The sequence below is a fragment of the Saimiri boliviensis genome, chromosome 1 (assembly GCF_048565385.1).
Source record: "Saimiri boliviensis isolate mSaiBol1 chromosome 1, mSaiBol1.pri, whole genome shotgun sequence".
NCBI classification, from domain to species: domain Eukaryota; kingdom Metazoa; phylum Chordata; class Mammalia; order Primates; family Cebidae; genus Saimiri; species Saimiri boliviensis.
Window position 1 is genome coordinate 226,060,336 of NC_133449.1, and position 26,697 is coordinate 226,087,032.

The window sequence follows — 26,697 nt, forward strand, 5'->3', positions numbered from 1 at the left end:
TGTTGGTGGGAGTGTAAATTAGTTCAACTGTTTTGGAAGACAGTATGGAGATTCCTCAAAGACATAAAAACAGAAATACCATTTTACCCAGCCTGGCCAAAGGAACATAAATCATTCTATTATAAAGAAAAATGCATATGTACATTCATTGCAGCACTATTCACAATAGCAACAAGAGCAAAGACATAGAATCAACCTAAGATGCCTATCAATGATATAATTCATAAGAAAAATGTGGCTGGGCATAGTAGTGGCTCACACTTGTAATCTCAGCACTTTAGGAGTCTGAGGTGGGCAGATCACTTGAGGTCAGGAGTTTGCAACCAGTCTGGCTAACATGGTGAAACCTCATCTCTACTAAAAATACAAAAATTAGCCAGGCATGGTAGCACACACCTGTAATCCCTGCTACTTGGGAGGCTGAGGCAAGAGAATTGTTTGAACCCATGAAGCAGAGGTTGCAGCCAAGATTACGGCACTGCACCCCAGCCTGCGTGACAGAGTAAGACTCCATATCAAAAAAAAAGAAAGAAAGAAAAAGAAAAATGTGGTACATATATACCAAGAAATACTATGCAGCCATAAAAGAAAAAAACGAGATCATGTCCTTTGCAGGACATGGATGGAAGTGGAGGCCATTATCCTCAGCAAACTACATAGAAACAGAAAACAAAATACTGTGTGTTCTCATTTATAAATGAAGCTAAATGATGTAAACACATGGACACCACGTGGGAGGCACAACACACATAGGGAGGGGCCTGTTGGAGAATGGAAGGTGGAAGATGGGAGGAGGGAAAGGATCAGGAAAAATAAAAATGAGTACTAGGCTTAACACATGGGTGATGAAATAATCTGTACAACAAAGCACCATGGCACAGGTATACCTATGTAACAAAGCTGCACATGTAACCCTGAACTTAAAAGTTAAAAATAAATAAACAGCCTGAAGATCATTTATCATTATCCTCAGTAATTTCAATAAGCAATATTACCATTATTCTGGTATTCTAGTCAAGATACAAAATTTTCTAGTTCCACAGTATCTTTTTCATTTTTGCAATTGAATCTACAATAATATAAATCAATAATAACTATTGATTAACCTAATCAGCAACATATTTATTACTTCAAGACATGCTAAGAATTTTTTTTTCCACAAAAACTCTTTACATCAGCTATGTTAACTTTATTCTCATAGGTTATATGTGTTTAGATGTTTTTAAGGAAGAACTATTTCATTATGACCTGTGTCAGAAAAAGTTCACATTTCTTTTTATTTTGAATTGAAACATTACTAATTTTAATATTTGTTCAAAGCTGTACAACTTTAGTATGCTATTATATAATAAGATTAACTCAAATTCTTACCTAACCAGATAATTGTTTCTTTAACATTTTACATTATTAGAAGCTTTAAGAGAAAAATATTTTATTTAAAAGTTAAAAAATAAACATGTTTAACACAATCAGAATAAATATAGCATTCATAAAGCAAGTTCATATTTCTAACAATTCTTCTATTATCAGCTACAATTATTACTTATAGTTTACTCTTAATTTCTTAAGCTTTTTAACAAAATGAAATCAGTGTGATTCACAGATGCACCCTTACTTAACCTGGGAGAAAATATGAGAGACTGAGAGAAGAAAAATTGATTAACTTACTACTTTCATTTTCTTCTATCCTTATTAAGGTATAATTTCCTAATTATACCTTAATAAGGATAGAAGAAAATAAAAATGAGCAATGATTTGAGGACTTTTATAAATAATGATTTATTGAAAATATTATTCTTTAAAAGATGCATAACCAAAATTCCCCTGAGGTACAATTTAAACATCTGAAATTCACTCATGAGCTGTACTGACAGAATAAATTCATTATATTCTGGAGTTTTTAATTCTATGGTAATTTAACATAATGAGAGGCTGAAGATTTATTTAGTTTAGTAATTTCTTACATGGATAGCAGAGGTCATTAGGGTGGAGAAGACTTTCTAAGAACTTAGGGTAAGTTTTTAAAATTATCCTTTAAGTTAACATAGATTTTTGTTTTATTTTATTTAAAAATCTTAATGCCCCCTACTATAGCAATTCTTTAAAAATTCTATACAGAAGACCTTTGACATGGTGGCTGGATTTTCTAAAACCTTAGCAAATTCTGCACATTAACAAAAAGAAATCTTTCTACTACCTCCTAGCATTTTCAAACACACAATGCTCTCAAGGGACATGTTTCTGATACAATTTGCTACATCTCAAGCTTAGAGCATTTTCAGTACTCCCTAAAATTGTCTGACTTGATGATCATTTCTCCACGAAGACACAATGTTTTAAACACTTCAAAGTTTATTGTAAGGACAAATAAAAAACAAAGCCTCATATTATATGTGGATGAATAGGCAACCCACCCACCTAAGTATCAGTGGTGCAGAATTAAAATTCATAGCTATATAAAATTCCAGACCATTCCCTGTCATAGACCTGTAGGACTTGCTCACAATTTGGATATTAAAGCCATAAACATCAGGAATCTATTATGATTTAAATGTTTATATGTGGTCTTTTCCCTGAATTTATCTAAATTTTAATGCTTTATTTTGTTTACAGTGCCGTCAACAGACATGCAATTTACAGATATGTGAACAATAAAATGGTTTCATTAATGAAGCTCAATTTTGAAATTTTGCAATGCTGATGAGTAAAGAAATACCAATCAACATTAATCAATCAGTTTATATAACTATAGATCAATTTAAAAGAAAGTTATCCTTATTTGGGACACTTCTCAATTCTCATTTATTCAGAATTACATTTTTTGCAGACTAATAAGTGACTGAAAATGAGATTTCTTGAAAATAAGCTAATGCAGGCTAATCGCAGTGGCTCACACCTGTAATCTCAGCACTTTGGGAGGTCCAGGTGGGCAGATCACTTGAGGTCAGGAGTTGGAGACAAGCCTGGCCAACATGGTGAAACCCTTTCTCTAGTCTCTACTAAATATACAAAAATTAGCTGAGTGTGGTGGCACACGCTTGTAATTCCAGCTATTCAGGGGACTGAGGCAGAATTGCTTGAACTCAGGAGGTAGATATTGCAGTGAGCCGAGCTCACACCACTGCACTCCAACCTGGGTGACAGAGCGAGACTCCTCTGTCTCAAAAAAAAAAAAAAAAAAAAAGAACAAGAAAAAGTAAAGAAGCTAATGTAAATACGACCAACACCAGACCTGAGAGACTCCAAAACAGCAGCAGGGACTATGCTCAACAATCACAGATGTCCACCACATGATGGCTGACATGGTGACCACTAGGGACACGATGAAAGTCCTCTGTTCCCATCGTATTCATTGTTAGGCTTTAACAACCATCTGTTATTTATTTATGTTTCTAGAAACCTGAGAACTTAATGTTTCCAGAAACTCAATAACTGTATTCACATAGAAAAAAAAGTGTATTAAAAGCAAAAAGGAGAAACTTGTAGAATGACTCAGTGGTAAACTCTGTGATACATTTCAGTAGATTTATAAGAGTTAATCGAAAGCTTCCACACTTTTCTATCCTCCAGTAATAGGCAAAGCAGTTGAAGAGGTAGTAAGGATTCCATTGAAACTGGTATACTCCGTAAGCTATTATTACACATTGAATAATTCAATGTGTAATAATAATTCAAACAGGAATCTGAAGATAAGGGAGGAAATAAAGGATATCATTTAATTGCATGCTCTAGCACTCTTGGTCAAACATTCCCACTGCCCTCAAACTATATTACATTCTCTATCAACCCCATCTCAATGACTAACAAGTCTCAATAAATTATAAATGCCCTAAAGAAAGGAATTACTGCCTTGCAAATATAACAATATATAATTTGGAAATATAAGCAGCACTGAAATGAATTATTATTTGTAAAAATAATGAAAATATGGAAGACTTTTAAAACTTTTGAGAAGTTTCAAAATATCTTACTACCTTAAACCAATGATTGCTTTTATAGTTTCCAGACAGTTCTCTGTTTACTAATCTCAGAATTCTGTAGTTACAAGAATTCCACAAAACTTACATTATAGGCACTTAATTTTCAACACATTTCTTCTCTCAATTTGTATGGTTGGGGGACAGAATAGCTTGAACCTGTTACTAATGTCAGTTCTTAGTAGCACACACTACTTGAACAAGTAAAGCAATCTGGCAAGAGGTTAAAGGGGAGACTTAAAAAAGGAATGAACATAACCATGCCAGTTAGAAAAAATAAACATTTTGTATTTTTTGAATGTCTTTTACATAAGATCAGTTCTTTATGACTATCATATTTTCTATTTCATAACTAAAGGGGAAAAAGTAGTTTCTTACAGTAAAACTGAGGAACATTCCTTTCTGCCTCCCACAATTAAAACTGTTTGCAATTCTTTAGTATAATGTGCAATTGTCTTATGAGAAAAAAAAATAGTATTTAAAATGAATCTTGAGAGCCTAACATCAAATTGTCTTTGTCCATTCACGAATTACTTCCTCCTCACTTTTCTCTTCTGTTTTTCAAAATCCATGACGATTTTACAGTATTTGGCATTCAATAACTACTATTTATTTAGTATTTATCAGGTAAGTTACATTGATTTACTTAAAAAATATACTCAAAGTCTCTTTCATAGGTTGACACTGATCTTACATTAATTACCAATATAAAATCCTTTGTCTTACATTAGTTATCAATATAAATTCAATTGTCTATGGAATATAGACAATGATTCTTTCACAATCTATACAGAGATCCAATCCCTCATGTAAACTATTATACATAGGATACTTGTTTTCTCAATTTATTAAAAAGAAAACAAGAGTTCTTTTTAAATTGAAAAATAACCATTAGATTATCTAATCAATTTGTTATCATGCACTTCCTCCTAGCACAGAAACATAAAAGACCATTACAGAAGATGATGCTACTTGTCCTTTACTTGGTAGAAACATTGTCACCTCACAAAGTTGAAGGTATTGAATGTAACCGGCTTTTCTCAAATTGTTTTAGAAAGATAAAATCTCATATATGCATTTAGATTTAGAGAGTGCTTCCTCATAACAATGAGATTATGAGAGAGAGGTAATATCCACATGAACAAACACTTCCGAATTGCATTTGAGTAAATATTACCCATATAATGTACTATCCATCCAAATGTAGATAGATTCTTAATAAACAGCTAGTAAGGTCAACAACAAACCTCAAAATAAGGATAGGCATTTTCAATAATAGAATAACCAAAGTATGTTTTTTAACTATTTTTCATTCATACACTAATATTTTGTCTTTTATTAAATTAACTTCTTCTCTATGATTTTCTTCTTTTACTCTTTCTGTAACTCTTATTAGAGAATTAACTTTCTGGATTGATCATCAAATTTTCTTATCTTTCCTTTTTCTTTGTTCATCTCTTTTTATTTTAATTTCCTGAAAGACTGCCTCTGTTTACCTTTTACCACTTTACTATTTTTTAAACTTTATTTTAATCTCCAAGAACTCTTTTCTTTCTCTGACAGCTGTTTTAATAACATATATTCTATCTTTGCTTGATTGATGCAAGCCTCTTTTATTTATCCGAAAATATTAATTATAAATTACTAAAAACCTATTCTTTTTTTTTTTAATCACTGCGTTTATATTACAGTATTTCCTCAAATGCCTGGCAATCCTTGCCTATCCATTCACAATTAGACTGAAGAACTAAAAAATGGATTATCAACTCTATTTACAGAGTAACAGTTACTCTGGAAACAAATACATGAAGTAACTTTTTAGGCATCCAACAACAGGCAGAACAGAGTAAGGAAACTTCAGGATAGAGTAGGAAGGATAGAATATAGTGTGATCACACAGAGACCTTCCCTTCAATGACCTCCCTAACTGCCAATATCTAATGGTCTTTTCTCTGGATCAGCTTACTTTTTTACTTGGGAGTTATAAGAGTGGCTGCTAGAAGACTCGCAACTAAGCAAAAGAAGAGAACCAGTTCCCTTTTTTAATTATGAAGACTTTCATTTAATCTTCACATTCTTCGTACTGTCCATCCCTCAGTCTTCCTTTACCAGTGTTTGGTATTGTGAACCCTGATTTTTTTTTTTTTTCCTAAAAATGAAAGGAGGGAGAACTAGGTGTAAAACTGCCTGTGTGGTCCAAGTGTCCCTTGGAAGCCTTTAACAAATTTTTGTAGTTTAAGCACTGTTTATACATCCACATTTAGAGGTAACTGGTACTCCCAACTCCTAGGGGTTTCTGCTTAGGAATCCATTTGCCTGTCTAACAACCTCCCCTAAAAGCACTTATACCCTCTCTCCATACCACTTACTTTGTTACAAATGACGCATTTGCATCTTCCAAAAATATATATTTATTAGACTCCCTCTACTGTTCTTGGCTTTGTAAATTTGTACTTTTTGCCATATTAACAGAAAGCCTCATATGAACTATTTAAGGCAACATAAGCCACTTCAAAGAAATTTTACATTTATGCTGGCTAATAGGCCATACACCCAGTTTGTACTCTTCTGCCAAGAAGGGGTAGTTTAGTGAAAAACAATTTGAGAAACAGTGACTAAATAAACAGAATCTCTGATATTAACAAATGAATGAAATAAGATTATCACAATATAATTTGTCTTTTGTTGTCAATCAGGAAAATTTTGTTTTATTTGACTTTCTCTCTCCCCCTCATTATAGGTTTCAAAACTCATTACATCCGTGTCTGAATATGTTTTCCCCAAATTTTCTTTACAGCTCTCTCTCTAAATAACATATTTCTCCTTCTAGAATTTGTACCAACAAAAAAGCAGAAAAATTACTTAGGCAAACATTCACAATTTTATTTCACTTATGGTTCCCCAAAATAACTAAATTAACTGCACATGAATTATAACTACAGGCAACATTTTCTTAACTACAAAACAAACTACAGTTACCAAATACATATTCATAACTCTTTAAGTAAATTTAGAGTAGGCTCAATATTCAAACAGGGTAGTACCCAAAGCACAGCAAAATGGCATTTTCAAAAATACAGTAAAAAAAATCTCTTTGAATGTAAAGATTTAAATTAAAAAGGGGATAAGAGGTGGGGATTTTTGCTCTGCCTGTGACAAAGAACTGGTACCAGGCTTTCATTCCTACTGTAATATTACAAATCTGGGGAGAAAATAAACACGTTGGAAGTAACTTTTCAAGCATCAGAGTAATATTACAAATCTGGGGAGAAAATAAACACGTTGGAAGTAACTTTTCAAGCACCAGAGTAATATTACAAATCTGGGGAGAAAATAAACACGTTGGAAGTAACTTTTCAAGCATCAGACAATAGACAGAATAAGATTCTTATGTGTGTGCATGAAGAAATGCACAAATTGAGCCACAGATTTCTGACAGATAATACAAGCTACCGCAATGAAGAAAGACAAAGCCCTATGTCACTGAGCAAAGGTGTGTCAATCTCACTGAGCTGGGGAGAAAGAGGCTGGAGTTCAGGACTGAAGGAACAACTAGAATTTGTAGGACAAGGCACGCTAGAACTGCGAACATTTAAGAGACTGACAACACTGAATGTCAGTAACGATGAGGAACAATTCAAACTCTAATTGTTTGCTGGTAGTAATACAAAATAGTACAACCTCATTTGAGAATACTGTGCCAGTTTCCTATAAATTAAATATATAGCTACTCTCCAAAATAATTTCTCCTCCCAAATATTTACCCAAAAGAAATAAAACATACATTTGCACAAAGATATGTACATAAATGTTCATAGCAGCTTTATAATCGTCACAATTATAACCATGCCAAGGTTCATCAACCGATAGATGGACAATCAAAACGTAGTTGATATACAGACAGAATGCTACTATGCAACAGTTTTAAAAAACGAACGACTGATACAGCAACAACTAGGATGAATCTCACAGACATTACAATTAGCAAAAGAAGCTGCATAACAGATTGCATACTGTATGACTGTATTTACCTAAAGTGCAAGGACTGGAAAAAATACTTGATTATGAGAGAAATCAGAAGAGTCCTTGCCTATGGGGGCCAGAGCCACAAAGGAACATTCTAAAGCAATGTTTAGGTTAGGTTTCTTCATTGAGGTGGTTGAGGTAGTTATACGGGTGTATAAATCTTCAAACCTCATCAAATTGCATGTTCAAGATCTGTGCAATTCATTGCATGCAAATTTTACTTCCAAGAAAGAAAGAAAACAGAATATACATGTCCAGCTGGATAAACGGCCAAAAGTTTTGCCATGCAATCATTGACATATGGAATAATAAAGACTATATATATACCTTAAGATGGAATCTTTTCTAATGTTTAAGATTTTACCAAATAAATATTGAGGTTTTCAGTTTTAGGTATGTTTATAGCATAGATCTGAAATATTCCTCAACATTTCCTTAAATAATAAAAATTACTTTTGTTAAGTAAGAGTCTTTGTTTTCTTAAATTTCTTCACTTTCTAAAAATGCTATCTCAATAAGGAACTTAATTTGATTGTGGTATATTACTGTTTCTCAGAAATGACTTTTGATTGTTTTTGAAGTACATCCCTGAGAATATTTTAATGTTTTAATGCTCAAGAAATATAATCTTTTAAAGAATAACTATCATGTTCTATTTAGTAAATGGCATTTTCACATGGTGTTCAATATGCTGGATTTTTAAGCTTTTTACATTTAATATCTTATTTCTTAATGCTGACTCATCACTAACACAAGCATTTTTGTTTTCTCTTGAATAACCATTTCCACTAAAAATGTTTTGTAACTTTTGTATAGAACATGGTGGGGAGCAGAAAGAAAAGCTATTTTGAGAAAACTAAATTTATCAATTTAGTGAAGGATCATGTAGTAAATAACTTAATTCTCAGAGCTCTTTTGTGTATATAATTTTAATTTGTGTCTTTTGGGGAAAATTTACATTACATTACAATCTTAAATAATTATGTAATTACTTTGTGAATTTGTATCAGCGTCATCTGAAACAAATTAACAAATGCTATTGTATTTTTGTTTATAACAAATTACCACATTTAATATAGTTGAGTAAGTAATAGATAATTGACATCTCAGCACGTTAACATATGTCTTCACATTATGTAATTATATTTGTTAATTTGTTTCAGTTGACATTGGCACAAATTCACAATATAATTACATAATTATATAATAAAAATATGACTGTAATATATACCACATTTAAATAGCATTATGTATACTTTTCACTTTCGCAAAAGAAATCTTTCATTAAATCTGCTGTCATGTCTTCCTTTCCAAGTTTATAATCTATGCCTCAAAATGAGAAAAGCAGAAGTATTCCTGAATATAAATTGTTGAAATCATTCAGAAATTAAAAATCCTTACTTTATTGCAGAGTAGCTTAAAAAGAGCTATAAAAAAAAAAAAAAAACACTGTAAGAGTAATTTAAAAGCAAGATTAGGTAGAAATTACTATTCCTAGCATTTAAGTCTACTAGAAACCTAAATTCACTCCTTAAAACTACCATACACTATGTAGATCATTCCTTATAACGTTTTTTTTGCTTTCTATACAAAGAACAAATCAACTGCAAACAAATAAATATAAATATGGCAATGGGGGCAAAGAACAGAGTAAGTAAAGGGAAAAGCATCAAGGTGGTATAACATGCATGACCACAATAATGGTATTAACCTGAACAAAGAAAAACATTTTCTAAAAGTGAAGTCTATTAAATGGTGCAATAATCACCCTAGAAATGCAATGAAAGCCCCATCACTTAACTGGAGAACTAGCCAAGAGAAAGTACTCAAGGAAATCCCATAGGGACTAGACTAGAGTTGGCAGTGGAATTGCTTTGATGAATGTCTTAAATTTTCAACTATGCTCGCTATTCAAAAGACAGAAAGGTAGGTTATATTCTCTAAAAAATATATCAGTAAATACATGATGCATGGATACTTCATTTCAAATGAAATATTCTTTTCGGTGTGCCCTTCTACAAATTTCAAAACAAAACAACCAACAGTCTTTCATCACTGAATATATTTCACTGATAACTGATTTAGTCATAATAACTTTATTTTCTATGTTTAAGCTACCAATTTCCAGAAACCAATTAAGTGAGAGTAATTTTATAAGACAAATCGACATGTAAAAAGATATTAAGACTCAGTTCATATTGCCTGTTTAAAGCTAGAGAAAAAAAACACCTAAATTAACAATAGGTTTAGCCAAAATATCCCAGAAATTACTGTTTTTAAAATTATTTTTGAAAGAAATCATTCTTTTAAGTATTTTTTAATATTTTATCTTGGTACTGAAATGAATATTGACATTAAAATTGCGTAAATGTTTAAAAATATTCTAAATGCTGAAATTGCTCTGTATTATATTCTAATTGTTCTTATAATTTTTAATAGTATTTTTGGTGTACTTTTAAATACAGTGGAAAATCATGTACATTATGATCATCCAAGTAACTAATAAGTCACACTAGTATGGGCTTGTCTACGATGAATCTTTTGCTGGAATTAGGTCCACTGAGGACAGAGTTCAAGAGTCAATCAACATACATTTATTTTGTACTTATTATACTACTGTTTCTAATTTCATATCATGCAATTATCACAAAATCAATGCTTGCACACATCTTTTTGGCCAATAAATGCAATATGCAGTTGACTGGTATGCATGGAGCAATTAGTAGTTTTGTAGATGATTTACTCAAATGTAAGGACTATGGACATTCTTCCTAATAGTAACAAAAGCAACAGTTTGCTAAACTATTTTAAACTTTTCCCCTTTAGAAATACATCAAAGTTCTCTCATCAAAGAATATGAGTAGTCCTCAAAGGAAGTCTGACCAAGAATCATATCATATTTCTACTAAGCAAGACTATAACAAAGTTTGCTTTTAGTAATTTAAATTGAAAACCAAGAAACAAACTTAATTTTCCAAATATGTGATTATGATAATATATGATATGCTTGTTGAAACAATATCCTTCCACTTTCTCCTGCCCCAGCCCCAGCCCCAGCCCTAGGACTAAGAATTTTTGTATTAAAGAATAAGTGGAGGAGTTAAGAATTTCCAGACAAGGTAAAAATATCAGCAAGAACACTGAATAGAAAACCAGTGTGATTTCTGCAGAGAAACTAAAAGCCATACCAGTGTAGTTGGATATAAAAGACAGATCGAGAATGATAAGGATGACAGTGGAATGAAGGCACAAGACAGATAATGGGGACTTGAAGATATCCTGTAGGTGACTGAGCGGCATCTTGTAGTTACTTTTCAATTTGTACAATAGGTTTGTCAAGGCTAGATATCATACCAAAACATGGGGGAGAAAAAAAATCCTTCTCCTGGAATTTTAAAATACTTATGTTCGGTAAAAGAGAGAGTGTTTCTCTTGATACCTGGGACATAAAAAACTAAAGACAAAGAAAGGCAAATGGAATGAAAAAGAAAATCCAGAAAGACTCAGGGAAAGAATAACAAATAGTTAAAAATTGTCCCTGATTCTAATTATGCCTACATCTCAACTACATTTTGGTTCCTAAGTTCCTTATGATATTCTGTGCCTATACAAATTGCATATTCCTCATCTGAAACGCTTGGGACTGAAAGTGCTTCAGATTTCAGGTTCTTTTGGATTTGGAAATACTTGCATTATATCAGTTGAACATCAGGAATCCATCCAAAAATCTGAAATCTAAAATCTGAAATTTCCCAATAAACATCTCCTTTGAATTTCATGTTGGTGCTCAAAAAGTCAGATTTTAAAGCATTTCGAATTTTGGATGCTGGGCTCTGAAATGCTCAACCGGCAATAAATACTCTTTTTTCCCTAAATTAATTCACGATGAGACTTTGAATGCCTGAGACAAAATAATTCCTTATTGACATCTTCATAACAGTTATTTTCTAGGCTAAAAAAATAAAACCATAAATTTTCCAAGGGATGTGCATTTGTATCCCTTTGAAAGCTTCCAAAACAGTAAGTGGCAAAAAGATCAACTCGTATGTATTCAAAATTAAAATGATGGCCTTGGTCGCCAACACTTTCCTTAACTGTAAAATAAAGATATATTTGCTTCCAAAAATCCAACTAGTTTTATCCAGTGTGTATATCTCATTCTTAGAAGTAAATAGAGCTGAAGTACCATGTATTTTTTTCATCTAATAAAAAAGTTCTAAAAATACATACACAATAACACAGTTATGTGAATAAGGTGTTTTCTACCAGGAATAACATGGTGACAATCAGGTAGAAATAAGAAATTAAACATTTTCCTGACTTAAAGTCTGACAAAAAGATGAGTATATAAATCACAAATTTAAACATGGTTATATCTGTTCCTAGAAATTCAACATATGAAAATTACTCACAAAAAAATCAACATTGAAGAGTTGAGGGAAATTGAAAAATTTACATTCTAACCAGCAATACATGTGTGATTGTTTCTCTGCATCCTTGTCAGCCTTTGTTATCATCACTATTTTCCTTTTTAGTCATTCTGATAGATAGGTGTATACTGATGGCTAATGATGCTTAATATCTTTCCAATGTGCTTGTCCCCTGTATATCATTTTTGGTGAAATGTCTGTTCATGTCTTGTGCACATTTTCTAACTGAATAATTTTTTTACTGTTACATTTGGAAAATTATTATATATTCCCTAATATCTGGAATATATAATAACAAGCCTGGCCTGAGTGAAATGCTATCTCTACTAAAATTACAAAAATTAGCCAAGCATGGTGGTGGGCACCTGCAGTCCCAGCTACTCCGGAGGCTAAGGCATAAGAATTGCTTGGACCTGGGAAGAGGAGGTTGTGGTGAGCCGAGATCATGCCACTGCACACCAGCCTGGGTGACAAAGCAAGATTCTGTCAAAAAAAAAAAAAAAAAAAAAAAGTTGAATTCATCTAACTATTGTTACATGAACAACTTAGAGGGATCTCAAAAGAATTCTGCTAAGTGAAAAAAAGCCAGTTCTAAAAGACTGCATGCTCTGATACAACAAAATTTTTGAAATGACAAAATTATAGAAATGGTGAATGGATTAGTCGTTGCCAGAGGTCAGGAATGGGGTAACAGGAAGTATTCTTGTGGTCATGGAAGGTGTCTTGACTGTAGTGACAGCTACAGGAACCTACATTAGATAAAATTGCATGGAATTTAATACACACACAAAGAAAAATGAATGCATTTAAAACTGATGAACGGATGGTTAGACTGTATCAGTGTCAGTTTGCTGGTTGTGATATTGTACTGTAGATCGACTGCACGACCATTTGGGAAACTGGGTTATGTGTACACAGGATCCCTGTAAATATTACTTCTGTAGCTGAATATGAATCTACAATTATGTCAAAATTTAAAATTTAAAAAGAAATACTTTAAAAAGAACATATACTTTTCCAAAAACTTTCTTTTAAAGGTTTTTAAAATAAACATATTTGAAGTTCTATTTCAAGAATACCTACATATAACATTAAATATTTTTAGGCATGAAGTTTCAATTTAGGAAGAAAACCTTATTCATTTCAAATAAATTTTTTAAGTTGCTTAAAAAAAAACTAAAAGAAACACTAATTTTAAAGTTTGTATCTTTTTAATTTGACTAATCAGAAATCAATATTAAACTATCATTAACAATGATGGAATTAACATTTGCCAATCTTTTATTGCTTAGTAACAGCTAATTCAATAGTTTAATTGCTGAGAAATAGTACTTCAATTTTGTATTTCTATCACATTAGTCATTAGTTGGTATGTTTTATAATATATAGGTTGAAAAAATAATAACTAGTTATGCCAACACCTGGCTAACCATGGTTCCGCTTTGGAGTACTTCTTGGGGTTAAAGTCCCAATTCTGTAATGACGTGATGTTTTAGTAGGGGAAGCAATGCATATAGAAAACATTTTAATCAAGCATTGTTTTGAATAATCTCCACTGAACTGAACTTGTATAATAAAGTTAAACCTTCTTCCACATTAAACTGCACATTTGGTTAACATTACTATATTCTTTTATCTGATTTTTACTTCTAGTCAGTTTCAGACTCCTAGTGGTATGATTTAAGCAAAAATATAGTCATTGAATATATGAGTGCACACAGAATATTGGTAATCCCAATGGAAAAAATGTGTTATGCATATTTATTCATTTACTTATTTTTCCCCCAATCCAATATGGCTGTTATGGGAATTTAGTGAAGATTTTAAATTATTAATATAGGCTCAACTAAACTAAACCCACTTCTCTCATGTTTATAGTAATTCAAGTTTATACAGCTTTATGAAATAATTTCTATTGATCAGCCTTTAAAGCCTGATATACCAATGAAAATTTTTTATGGATACTTCTTTCTCCCTCTCCTTCTTTCCCCCACATAGTCTCTTCTTTCCTTTTCCCCCTTCCTCTCCTTCCTTTCCGGTCTCTCCTCTCTTTCTTTCCTTCTCTTAAATATTCTGAAAGTATTGTTTATGTTTAAAAATACCACAATGTACTCTGAATGCAATGTATGGATTTTCACTATTTTGATAGACTTTGGTAATAGATTATCTAGATTGCTATTCATATGAATGCTATTAATCAAAAAGTGAAATCCTGTCCTAAATAATGAAAAGTTGCTGAGAGGAGAAAATATATGCAAAAGATGTATCTAATAAAGGACTAGTAAATATCTAAAATATAAAAATAATTTTTAAAACTCAATAAAGTCAACAACCAGAATAAAAAAGGAGCCAAAGACCTTAACAGAAAACTCGCCAAAGAAGATATACATACGGCAAATAAGTATTTGAAAAGATGTTCCATATCACGTCACTAGGAAAATACAAAGTGAAACAATAGTGATATACCAGTACCCACCTATCAGAATGACCAAAAGCCAAAATAATTTCAACACCAAATGCTGGCATGGATATGAAGCAGCAGGAACTTTTATTTACTGCTGGCAGGAATGCAAAACAGTACAGCCACTTTGGAAGACAGTTTGTCAGTTTCTTACAAAACTAAGTATACTCTTACCATATGCTTCTTAGTATTTGTCCCAAGGAATTGAAAACTTTTGTCCACACAAAAACTTGCACATGGTTGTCTGTAGAAGCTTTATTTATAATTGTCAAAATGTGAAAGTAACCAAGATGCCTTTTTTTCTTTTTTTTAAGATGGAGTTTCATTCTTGTCACCCAGGCTGGAGTGCAATAGCATGATGTTGGCTCACTGCAATCTCCACCTCCCAGGTTCAAGCAATTCTCCTGCCTCAGCCTCCTGAGCAGCTGGGATTACAGGTACCCACCACCACACTCAGCTAATTTTTGTATTTTTAGTAGAGACGGGGTTTCACCACATCGGTCAGGCTGGTCTCAAACTCCCGACTTCAAGTGACTCAGCCACCTCAGCCTCCCAAAGTGCTGGGATTACAGGAATGAGCCACTGTGTCCAGCCCAAGATACCTTTCAATGCAATGTAAATGAATAAACTTTCATATTTCCACATGACAGTTTTTAAATCATTAAAGAGAAATAAGACATCAAGCCATGAAAAGACATAGAGGGAATGTAAATGTATAGTACTAAGTACAAGAAGACAATTTGAAAAGTCTGTATACTATGTGAGTCCAGCAACATAATTCTGGAAAAGGCAAAACTATGGATATGGTAAAAAGATCAGTGATTGGCAGGAGTTGGGGTGCGAGGGATGTACAGGTGTAGCACAGATACTTTTTAGGGCAGAGAAATTATTATGCCTGATACTATAATGATAGCTTCATGCCATTTGCCCAAACCCAAAGAAGGTACAACATCTAGAGTGAACCTGAATGTAAACTGTAGACTTTGGGTGATAATGATGTGTCAGTGTAAGCTCATCAGTTGTAACAAATGTACTGCTCAGGTGGAGGATGTTGATAATGGGAGAGGTTGGGCATGTGCATGGAAGAGTGTATATGGAAAGTCTGTATGTTCTGCCCAGTTTTGCTGGGAACTTAAAATTGCTCTAAAATCTGTTTATAAAAAATATCAGTGAAAACAGAAGTGGAGACTTACAAAAGTTAAAATATTTCTCCTAAATAAAATTTTGTATGTAAAAATTTATATATAAAATAAATCATAAATATAAATTTTATATATATAATCACTAGTTCTTTGTTGGGTATGTGTTTTGCAAATATTTTCTCCAGTCCATAGCTTTCCTTTATCTTCACAGGATAAAAGTTTTTAAATTTTTAAATTTTTTGAGGTTCGTTTTATCAATTTTTCCTTTTCCTTTCATGGATCATGCTGTTTTGGTGTCAAGTCTAAGAACTTTTTACTTAGCGCTGTATCCTAAAAATATTGCAAAGATTTTTTTTTCTATAAAGCTTTATAGTCTTATTTCCAATTTAAATCTGTACTCCATTTTGAGTTATTTTTGTATAAGGTATAAGATTGAGGTCAGGTTTTACTTTCTGGCCTAACGATGTCCAATTGTTCCAGCACCATCTGTTGAAAGATTATCATTACTCCCTTCAATTGCTTTACAACTTTATCAAAATCAGTTGGAAAAAACATATAAGATAAGGCAGCAGTCCCAGAACAGAAGGGTGGCCATAGTAGTTTCCACTTTACTTATTTTCATTATCTTCTCCAAGAAAAGTCAACCCCTGGCCTAACGTGTTTGGCCAAATATTTTTGGTACAACATAGCACCTATACTGAAAGTAACATGTTTGACTTGGTGGTCAGTGAAAGCTGCAACAATGTCTTCTATCACTGGGGAAAAAACTGCCTGTGCTGGACTTATTGGTAGACACTGCCACGCACATTAAAATGTCAGTTTAAGGGACTTTAAAGGGTAATTCTGACTACCTTCAACTTTGACCTTAGAAACTGACTTTAAAATTTAGCCTTAATTCAAGACTCCACTTGAATTATAACACAATTCAACATCATTTATACTAACTCGTTTTCACCTAACCTATCGTTCTATTTTGAGGACCACAGGCAAACCACCACTTGTGCTATATATGCTTATGTTTACATAAGAGTATTTACTGACTTGTAAATGTGTTTTTATTAAAAATAAATCTTACTTTGAAACTTGACCCAAAAGAAAAAAAAAAAAAGAAAATGAGATGGCAATGGAATCATAATAGAATAAACGATTCATTCACTCCAAAACAAAACAAAAAAATACTTATAGGCTATTTTTCTATCTATCTATCTATCCATCCCAATATAAAAAATCCTCTTGACCAGTAAACTATAAATTATACAAGCATATAATTTCCTGAATAATTATCTTTATCATGGAGGTAACAATTTAAGTCATAGTAAATCCAATGACTTCTCATACTGATTTATGGTTGTTATGACAGAACACAGAATAAACTTCTAAAAGGCTAGGATATATTTTTGGAATAAATCACACAGCATACAAGTCCAATAATCTCATTATTCATATTCCATCAATGTAAGAACATACGTGTATATTTATGCTGTACCCTTAGTAATTAGTTAATACTTAGGTGTTCACAGCACCTGTAATTTCTGTGACCATTGAAAGCATCAATTCATCTTTCAGCAAGTTTTTTTTTCTTAGTTTAGCAGTTAGTTAAATAATCTGGGAAATATATAGAACTCCATGTGACTTCTGTTATTCAAACAGTATATCATCCAACTATGCAGGTATACTGCCATTCAAATTGTGATCCAGCAAATAATGCTTAGGAAGCTTTAAACATTAAGAAGCTTCCCCAAAAAAGGAACACACTGACTATTATGACTTACTGCTATGAATGTGCATAATTCAAGGATAATCCATAAAATGCTATCAGAGTAACAACAGTCTTTCTTATACTCTCAAAAATCTCATTGTAATAGCGAAACACAGACGATACAAAAAAATTTAGTAAGAGTGCTGGTTTTACACATGAAGCTATTTAGTCATTGTTTAAAATGATTATAACAGGCTTCCTATACCAAAAGTAAAAAAAGTATGACTTAGCCACTAATAGAAGATTCAGTTTCATTATCAGATTTTACAAGAATGTTCTTCCTGTTCTTATTATTCTCTAAATTTTTAAATACAGAATCTCAGAAGCCCAGGCACTTGGAAAGCTTCATTTCTAAGTAATCACTTACTTAGATCAAGCACTGAATCACAGAATTGGCAATATCTGTTTAGGTGTCAGTACTTTAGCCAGCCAGACCTCAATAATCTCTAACTGGACTCTGTGGGTGGTCCACTTGGTTCTGCAGCTGGTTTAAAACAAAGTATACCAACCAAATTGTTATTTTAATAGGGAGAAACAACATGTTTCTGCTCTCACTACTCAAAACCCTAAAAAATTACTATCATATAGAATATTTACAAACTGCCAGATAGCAGCTTAGCAGTTAGCATATCAGTACATTTATAAATCAGTGTTAACACCATCATCTTCTTTTTGATGAAATACTATGTTGAGTTGGACTAAATATTTCAAAATACTGAGTCACACAGAAATGCAGCTTCTTTGATCATTGTTTCAAAAGAAAAAAAGGAGAGCAATGATTATAATTAAGAAAACTAGAAATATTTGGAGTTTTTGTCAGATTGAATGAATTATTCATTTTGCTTTAAAGCTGCCTTTAATTATGCTAATATTAAAGTATAGCATGTAATAAAATTATAACACATAATAAAATATCCATTACATAAACACATAGTGGAATGTCCATTACATATATATCCTGTATCTAAAAAAAAAAATACTGTAGACCAGAAGATAATGCAACACACTTCAACGTCATTCAGCCATTTGAATACCTGCTACAGAATACCATGTAGAGAGACTCTTCTCACATTTCAAGATCCATCAAAAAGAACCATTAATAGAGTGATCCAAATCTATGCATGGCTACAGATACCACCAGGATATGAATATATAAAGCAATATAGTTATATTACCATGTCAGTTACATTATTTATTTGATAATTACAGCAAAATGCACTACATTTCAGTATTCTGATTCAATAATAAAGTTCTTGCTTTGGATTGTGCTATTCCCCGTACAATGTTGCAAAAATAATATATCATAAGCTCTTCATTTTGATAGTAGTTTTAAATTCTTACAGTTTGTTAAATACTGTTACAAAAAAAAATGTATCTATTCATTTTGAGTACATTTGATATAATCTCTTTACTATTTTGATTTCTTCCTTATTATTTCTTTATTGTTATTATATCTTCATTACAATTCTTCATTATTATTATTATTACTATTATATTGAGGTCCTAAGTAAGCTATCTATTCCAGGATTCAACTACAGATACCTTCATCCCTCACAAACTCAAGAGAAGCACCTAAGACAATGCATAACATAAAGTGGGCACGCAATCATAGTTTATAAAAAAGTAAAGTTAGGCCAGGCGCAGTGGCTCACGCCTGTAATCCCAGCACTTTGGGAGGCTGAGGCGGGTGGATCACGAGGTCAAGAGATCGAGACCATCCTGGTCAACATGGTGAAACCCCGTCTCTACTAAAAATACAAAAAATTAGCTGGGCATGGTGGCGCATGCCTGTAATCCCAGCTACTCAGGAGGCTGAGGCAAGAGAATTGCCTGAACCCAGGAGGTGGAGGTTGCAGTGAGCCGAGATCGCGCCATTGCACTCCAGCCAGGGTAACAAGAGCGAAACTCCGTCTAAAAAAAAAAAAAAGTAAAGTTATATAAACGAGTATCCAAAAACATATTTTATATTCTCACCTATTGAAAATTGAAGGCTGAAACTATAAATGAATAGTAAATCATGTCAAATCTGGTTCACAAACTCATGGAATATATCATGTCTTCTAGGGAGCCATGGAAGTAATCTCAGAATACTCAAAGAATAACTCTTCAAGAAAAGCCCACCAAGTAGAATTGATATAGGAGATTAAATATGAATTGATTCATCCTCTCATTTCATAAACAATTTAATTGAAGAGTAAAAGTTAAGTCAAAAATGTTGAAGGTCACAAAGCCCCCAGTTACCCCCATGTTAAAGTATCAAATTATCTAAAAAACAAAAAGAAGGAATTACAAAGAAGACTAAGATGAATAGAATAACCATCAGAACTACAGGTATCTTTTATCAATCACCTATTGTGTATCTGATACAATGTAAAACAATTTTATATACTAATCTCATTTTAAATTCATAACTGTCATATTTAACAGATGCTAGTTATCCATGCTTTTTAATCAATTAATTTTTAACTGATAAATTAAAACGCATTAATTTAAAATTGATTAATTTATTAGTTCTTAATTGATACATTTATCACAAATAAGATGATGTCCAGCATTCTGAGAGGCCAAGGTGGGCAAATCACCCGAGGTCAGGAGTTCGAGACCAGAACTCCTGGTCTCGAACTCCTGGTTTCTGGTCAACGTGGTGAAACCAAATCTCTACTAATAATACAAAAATTAGCTGGGCATGGTGGTATGTGTCTGTAATCTCAGCTACTCAGTAGGCTGAGGCACGGAAACGCTTGAAGCCCAGGAGGCGGGAGTTGCAGTGGGTCAAGATTTCGCCACTGCACTCCATCCTGGGCTACAGTGAAACTGTATCTCAAAACAAAAAGAGAAAGAAAGAAACATATATATAGATAGATAGATAGATAGATAGAGATATAGATATATAGATATATATAGTGCAATGGCTAAATTAACATATATATTACTTCACATACTTATGATTTTTTGTGGTAACAACACTTAAAATCTACTCTCTTAGTGATTTTCAAGAATACAGTACATGTTATCATCTATCCATGTTATATAATAGATCTATTGAATTTATTTCTCCTATTTAAAACTGTGTATCCTTTTTTTTTTTTTTTTTGAGACGGAGTTTCGCTTTTGTTACCCAGATTGGAGTGCAATGGCGCGATCTCGGCTCACCGCCACCTCCGCCTCCTGGGTTCAGGCAATTTTCCTGCCTCAGCCTCCTGAGTGGCTGGGATTACAGGCACGTGCCACCATGCCCAGCTAATTTTTTGTATTTTTAGTAGAGACGGGGTTTCACTATGTTGACCAGGATGGTCTCGATCTCTTGACCTCGTGATCCACCCGCCTCAGCCTCCCAAAGTGCTGGGATTACAGGCTTGAGCCACCACGCCCGGCTAACTGTGTATCCTTTGACCAAAATTTCTTCAAGCACCTACTACCCCACCCCCAAATCCAGGTAACCATCATTCTACCCTCTGATTCCATGAGTTCAACATTTTTAGATTCCACATGTAAGTGAAATCATACGGTATTTGTCTCTCAGTGCCTGGCTTATTTCACTTAACATAATATCCTCCAGGTTCATCCATTTTACCATAAATGACAGGATTTCCTTTTTTTTTTAAAGAGTGAATATAGTATACCATTTTGTAGACCTATCACATTTTCTTTATCCATTGATGTGTTGATGGAAACTTGGGTTGAGTCATTTTTTATTTAATCTCTGTGTGTGGAATTCTGTTTTTGTTTTTTTGTTTTTTTTTTAGAGACAAAGCCTCGCTGTGTTGCCCAGGTTGGATTAAACTCCTGGGTTCAAGAGACCCTCCCACCTCAGCCTCCCAAACAGCTAGGACTACACACGTGCATCACCACATCTAACATTTTACCCACGTTTTTCAAAGACAATCATACTAAGTTTCAGATAGGCTTGAGAAGTTGTTAAAGGCCACAGACCAAGTATTTGTCAAAGGCCACAGAACAAGTGTAATTTGTGGCCAGGATTAAAAGTCAGGACCATCTGACTTCAGATTCAGCATGATTAACTGCTTTGTTAAATATTCTCTCTCCCAGCAAATATCGTTGATACTTTATTTTCTTGAAGTAACATTTCACAGAGGACAAAATTAAATCCTTTTTATTTTTGCTGTGGACAAAAATCACAAAGAAAACCTAATCACCGTAAATTCAGGCTTTCAGGACTCAGGAGGAAAAAGAAAACATAAAGAGAAACAATGAAAAACATCAGCCTAAAATGTCACTTCTGATAGTTAACATTTGTTTGTGGGTCCGTCACTTTTTGGTAAGGTATAGTAAAAGTAGAAGTAATGCTAATATTTGCTGAATGTCTTCTATTTGCCAGGTACTATACTTGGTGCTTGTAATACCATGATAAATAAGAGAGCTCCTGTCTCTGCTCTCATGGAATTCCTCCAAATAAAAATGAATAATATATGATTTCTTTCTTTCCAGAAGAATTTCTATCATCGATTTTAAGCATTTTTCAGAAATCCATTTTCTCAGTCTAATTCAGACATTCAGATCAATAATGTAAAACCTAAGGTGCTTTTCTGCTAATGATCCCACAACTAACTAGCCACTGGGAAAGGTAAGTATGAGATCACACAACTGTCCATCTGCCAATGCATGACCTGGGCTTATTACTTGTTTTTTCCCTGACTTTTCCAATTCAGTTTGAAATAGCTCAGAGAAAGTTCCCTTGCCAGATTGTTTAGTCTCACAAATCTCACCATTAGATACTTTTTCCTGAAGTTCAGCCTAACTGGCCCTTTGCTTACTTTCATTTCATAAAACTCTTTTGAGTGTCAATACCAGCTGCTTACTTTCCTTGGAAGTTTTCCACTTTTCATATACAGGCAGGAGTTTAATTAGGCAAGGCATAAACTAGGACAGCAGAAAGACTGATTCTAAGGAATTAGGTCACAGTACCAATTTCCTAACAAGCGGAAAGTTTAACAATATAAACATACTTTTGTTGAAATATAGAGAAAAGTCATGAGACATAAGGGACTGGAGAGCTCGAAAGCTAAGTAGAGAGCTCTGCTTCCAGTGAAAAAGTCAGGCCATTCCCATAGGAACAACCCTACCATAGGTAACATTTATAAACTCAACACAAAATATCAGAAAAAAAAAAAAAAAAGACCTGACTGCACAGGAAAATGAATGAAAGCAGATTGATTCTGGGAGGGGGGGCCGGGGGGGAAGAATAACACTGAATAAGAGTTCCATAACCTGAGTAAGGGCCGAAATATCAGCCATGTAGAGCAGCTAAAATTTAATAGAAACCAGTAATCTTACTTCCTTGAAAATCCTGAAGACAGAGAAATCACAGCACTTGAAAAGTGAGGAGGAGAATTTCGGGAAGAAGCAGAGAAGAGAAGCTCTAAATTCTACACATAAACTGTCTAAATCTCTTGCTAAGCTCTAAATGAAGTATATGTGAGATAGACTCCAAGTAAGAGTGCTAAGGTTAGAACTGACCTGAAATTTCAGCTAACACCTAGCACATAGGAAACAGAGTTTGAAGCTGAAATACAGCCAAGTTAACTGACTCAGAAAACAGACTCCTTCTTTCCTCAAAAAAGCAATACTCATCAAATGAGTCTAAGAGAATCTCCTCTCAACATCATTCACAATGTTCAGCATAAAATCTAAAAGTTCTCAATGGTGCTACCATAAGATTATAATACCACATTTTTACTGTACCTTTACTGTGTTTAGGTACGTTTAGATACACAAATACTTACCACTGTCTGCAATATTCAGTACAGCAAAATGTTGTACAGGTTTGTAGCCTTGGAGCAACCGGCTATATATACTATATATCCTAGGTATGATATGTCATCTAGGTTTCTGTTAAATATACTCTATGATGTTTGCACATTGAAGAAATTACTTAATGAAAATTTCTCAGAACACATCCCCACTGCTAAATGACATGTGACTGTATTTGCTAACTCTGCTAAAATTTGTTGGTAAAAGTATAATGAAACAAAAGATATTTGTATACTCTTAAAATATATCTCCACAAGACACTTATTAATTATAAAAGGAGAAATTAGCAAAATTAGCAAAATCTAGCACACAAAACCTTAACCAAGTATTCTAAGTTAATATCACCCGTAGTAATACTTATATATATCAAGTATTTTCTAATGTGTTACACTGAGAAAGGTACAATATCATTTCTATGGTATTCTTGCCAAAAATGCATAAACTCAATATAATCTTAAGGAAATACCCAAATTGAGGGACGTTCTACAAATACTTTAACTGGCCAGCAGTCTTGAAAAGAGTCAATACCATGAAACACAAACACTAAGGAACTTCCACAGACTGTAAAAGATGAAGAGACAATTAAACGCAATGTGGAATACTGGATTGTGTTCTAGACAAGAAAAAGATCTTTAATGGGACAACTGGTGAAACTGAAATAAAGTCTGTAGATTACTATGTCAATGTTAATTTCTTAGTTTTAATTATTGTACTATAGCTATAGAATGGACTGTGTGAATATTAGGGAACACAGGATTAAAGGTATGCAGAAATTTTATTATTTTTTGCAACTTTCTCTAAGTCTAAAATTAAAGCAATAAAAGTATATATCACCTATCAGAACATATAAATGACCAAGAACTATAACCAATCAGAAAACATCACTGTAATCTGCCATCATTGTTCTAGTCACTATGAGCACTTCTCCACTACTGAACTGCTGTTGAGTCATTTGTAACTACAAATACCACATTCTTACCAGGAGTTGCACAAATAAAGAAACTGGCCTTTAATTATTACAAGGCTGGAAATGTAACAAAAATAAGTATGGAAATGTATAATCTTTTGCTGAATTTTCTTGTGTAATATAACATGCATTGATTAAAGTCTACTTATAGTATAAGAAAAAGATCTTTAATGGGACAAATGGTGAAACTGAAATAGACAAGAAAAAGATTTTTAATGGGACAACTGGTGAAACTGAAATAAAATCTGAAGATTACTATGTCAATGTTAATTTCTTAGTTTTAATAATTGTACTATGGTTATATAACGGAATATGTGAACATTAGGGAACACAGGATTAAAGGTATGCAGAAATTCTCTATTTTGTTTGCAACATTTTTATACTTTTAGCATAAGTATAGTTCAAGTATTGAATTGTACTTACAGTTTATAAGTAGCCTTTAATCAATGCATGTTATATTAAACAGTTGTTTATTGGCAGTGTGCTGGAAGGGGCGATGGAGTTAGCATTCACAGACGATACCACACACCACTGTGAAGAGAGTGGCAAGAGCGCGGGCAAGCCAGCCTGGAGCACCAGAAGGTGGATGATGGGCGTCCCTTCCCCCAGGTTGTCAAATCCAAGGGCAGTGTTGTGGGCATCAAGGTAGACAAGGGCGTGGTCCCACTGTCAGGGACAAATGGCAAGACCATCACCCAAGGGCTGGATGGGTTGTCTGGGCGCTCCAGTACAAGAAGGATGTCACTGACTTCGCCAAGTGGCGTTGTGTGCTGAAGAGTGGGGAACACACCCCCCAGCCCTCGCCATCACGGAAAATGTCAATGCACTGTGCCCATCGTGGAAGCTGAGATCCTCCCTGATAGGGACCACGACGTGAAGCGCTATCAGTATGTGACCAAGAAGGTGCTGGCTGCTGTCTACAAGGCTCTGAGTGACCACCACATCTACCTGGAAGGCACCCTGCTGAAGCTCAACATGGTTACCCCGGGTCACGCCTACACCCAGAAGTTTCATCAGGAGGAGACTGCCTGCACTGTCACATGTTTCATGGCGACTGTCACAGCACTGCACCACACAGTTCCACCCTTCCTCCCCCCATCCCTGGGATCACTTTCCTATCTGGAGCCCTAAATAAGGAGGAGGCGTCCATCAACCTCAACGCCATTAACAAGTGCCCCCTGCTGAAGTCCTGGTCTCCTGCAAGCCTCTGCCCTAAGACCTAGGGCAGGAAGAAGGAGAACCAGAAAGCCGTGCAGGAGGAGTATGGCAAGTGGGCCCTGGCCAACAGCCTTGCCTATCAAGGAAAGTACACCCCGAAGGGTCAGGTTGGGGCTGCTGCCAGCCAGTCCCTCTTCCTCCTAACCACGCCTACTAAGTGGAGGTGTTCCCAGGCTGCCCTCAACACTCCAGGCCCCGCCCCCCACACTCTATTGAAGAGGGGGCCTCCTCCTCCTCGGGGCTCCAGGCTGTCTTGCCTACACTCTCGACTCCCTCGTGAGCTTGGTGTGAATTCATCAGTGAATGCTAACTCCACTGCCCTTTCCAACACACTGCCAATAAACAGCTATTTAAGGGCGGGGGGGGGGGGGCGGGAGGCGAGAAAACAGAAAAACTATAAATGAATAGACTAAAGCTTAATAAACAAAGAAAATATCAAGGCATATTATAGTCAAATTGCTTAAAAGGAGTGACAAAGAAGAAAAACCTAGGCTAGGCCCGGTGGTGGCTCACGTCTGTAATCCCAGCACTTTGGGAGGCAGAAGCAGGTGGATCACTTGAGGTCAGGAGTTCAAGACCAGCCTAGCCAACACAGTGAAACCCCCTCTCTACTAAAAATATGAAAATTAGCCCAGTGTGGTGGCAGGCGCCTGTAATCCCAGCTACTTGGGAGTCTGAGGCAGGAGAATCACTTGAACCGGTGAGGCAGAGGTTGCAGTGGGCCGAGATCGCACCACCACACTCCAACCTGGGCAACAGAGGCAACAGAGTGAGACTCCATCTCAAATAATAATAATAATAAAGAAATAAAGAAAAAGAAAACCCTTAAAAGCAGCTGAGAAGGAAAAAAAAAAACGCATACTGCCTTACATAAGAAAGATAAGAATGACAGCTGACTTCTCAGCAAAAAAACAAACAAAATACTAGCCAGAAGACAGAGCAAAG

The 26,697-nt window shown here is 34.2% G+C and overlaps 1 protein-coding gene and 1 pseudogene across 6 annotated transcripts in view; one reads left to right on the forward strand and one right to left on the reverse strand.

Moving 5' to 3' along the window:
• XRCC4 (X-ray repair cross complementing 4) overlaps positions 1 to 26,697 on the reverse strand; it is a 268,691-nt gene that overhangs the window by 192,213 nt on the left and 49,781 nt on the right. The gene's annotated exons all lie outside the window — the stretch shown is intronic.
• LOC104651890 (fructose-bisphosphate aldolase A pseudogene) lies at positions 4,548 to 25,909 on the forward strand (annotated as a pseudogene).